The sequence below is a fragment of the Desmodus rotundus genome, chromosome 9, assembly GCF_022682495.2.
Source record: "Desmodus rotundus isolate HL8 chromosome 9, HLdesRot8A.1, whole genome shotgun sequence".
Lineage (NCBI taxonomy): Eukaryota > Metazoa > Chordata > Mammalia > Chiroptera > Phyllostomidae > Desmodus > Desmodus rotundus.
This window is the reverse complement of record NC_071395.1, coordinates 75,545,236-75,547,475: the sequence shown is the minus strand read 5'-3', so window position 1 is coordinate 75,547,475 and position 2,240 is coordinate 75,545,236. Positions and strand designations below refer to the sequence as shown.

Sequence of the window (2,240 nt, the reverse complement as noted above, 5' to 3'; positions counted from 1 at the left end):
GGGGAAGTGGATTCCGCTCCCACCTATGTTGCTGCCATCTTCCCATCCCAGTTAATAACTATTAAGTTACATCAGTATTCATCTTTTACCACCTTCAGTTGCTTTCAGAATACACCTATGTATCTAATGTTCTGTTTTAAGTCCTTTTTGTTTAAATGTTATGAGTATGATTTCTGAATAGCCCCTAAGTGACTTCATGCCATACCAGGTATATATGACAGTTTTGAGAAATAAAGTCAAAGCTGATTGCATCTAATCATGATCAGATTACATTTATTCATTCCACCTCCACCAATAGTTATGTTCTTTAATGACCAGCCCTGGGAAAAGTAGAGTGATGTGTTAAGACAGCCCTTTTGCTCAGGTTTGCAGGCAAAGTGGGGATGATTAAACACAAAAGTCCAAAATTGACTTTTAAATGGTGATTTATAGCCTTCAAAGCCTGAAGTACTGTGATAGTCAACCTATGGCAGAGACAAGGCAGACATTATGTTTTTATTATGGAGATCTGGACAACAAGGCTCCAGAATTCTCAACTTTGCTCTGCTAGTCAGTAGCAAAGCTGGGACAGATCCCAATATGCCTCGTCTGCCACTCTGAGAAAAGGAGCAATAATGTGCACAAATTGATAATCTCAATACCATGTCTCATCGCACTGCTATAAGATTTCAGAGAAGAGGAATGTAGTAGCTGTAAAGAACAAAAGTGGCTTCTTGGAAAGGGAAGACATTGGGGATAGATTTCCAAGTGCATTTTAACTGGTGACTGCAGTCTCCAAATATGAACTCCCGTTGCTTACACGGAGATTCTCTTGCTGAAGAGTTTGCCCAGGGCAGCCTTCATGTCCCAATTTCTTAGACTATAGATGAAAGGATTTAACATTGGGGTCACTGCGATGTACATCACAGTCATCACAGCATCTTTTAGGCTGTAACTGGTCAGAGGGCGGAAGTACGTGCCCATGACTGTCCCATAATACAAAGAAACAACTGTGAGGTGGGAGCCACAGGTAGAGAAGGCTCTGAGCACACCCTTGGTGGATGGGACACGTAAGACTGTGGAGAAGGCCCGAACATAGGAGATGATGATACACAGCAGAGGCACAGAGAAAACAGCAACCCTGAGGTACATCATCTTCACATAAAAGTGGATGTCAGAACAGGACAGCTTGAGCAAAGGGGTAATGTCGCCGTAGAAACTGGCCACTTCCTGGTTGCCGCAGAAAGACAGACTAGCTATGAGCAGAGTGTGGGGGAGGGCATTGATGTTTAAAACCACCCAAGACCCAACAACTAGCAGGACACAAGTGCGTGGGCTCATAATTGTTGTGTAATAAAGTAGGTGGATGATGGTTGGGTCCAAGAGATGGTTGACTAGCATCTTAGGAATGGTTACAGAAGACAAGAGATGCCAACAAAGGAGAGGTTAGTAAGAAGGAACACATGGGGTTGTGAAGTCCAATGGCCAAGATGATTAGCAGGTTTCCAATCAGTGTGATGTGGTAAGTGAAGAGGAAGAGGATGAAGGAGAAATCTTCCTGTTCCTGCTTCCTGCTGACTCCCAGAAGGATAAACTCCAGGGCAGAAGACCTGTTGTCTTCTCTCATGGATTCCTCAGCAGGAAAAGGGAGAGAAATCCAAGTTTATTAATGAAGTTGGTGTGTGTAATGATCATCCTCAACCACCTCTTTTGACTCCCTTATTTGTTGTGTCTAAACCTGGGTGACTAAATTCAGAAATAGACAAATAGATTGGTGTGTGGGGTGGGGTGGGAGGGAGAATTCCTTTTGGTCAGTAGGACTAATTGATAGCTGACCCTGGCCACTCCTGTCTAAGAAATAAGCGATCTGGAATCCGTGGTGCCCATCTTCACATCAGGACTATCATCCAACCGCCTAGGATCTAGATGCTTTGATACACCTCACAGAAAAGTATAAACGTGTGAACGTTACAGTTGATTTGCCCACTTGTTTATGTATGGCATAGTCTCTGCTCTCAGGGACCTTACATCTTAGTAGGGAAGTCAGAATCACATGCTAATTTTATTACACATGAAAAGGAAAGAACAGTAGTTTGGAGTCTTTGAAAAACCATTCCAGGGAAAAAAAAGATCAGTGAGCACCCTAGACAAGTAGATATTTTTCCACTGACCAAACTCAGAATGAGCCCAGAGCTGGCAGGTAACAGGCATCTCCACTGGCATCAAAAGATTGTAAATCACAAAGACCACTGGGTTAGGCC

General features: G+C 43.3%; 1 pseudogene; it reads right to left on the bottom strand.

The window, feature by feature from the left end:
• Positions 1–795: 795 nt before the first annotated feature.
• On the bottom strand, positions 796–1,606 carry LOC128779264 (olfactory receptor 1A1-like; annotated as a pseudogene).
• Between the last annotated feature and the right edge of the window lie 634 nt (positions 1,607–2,240).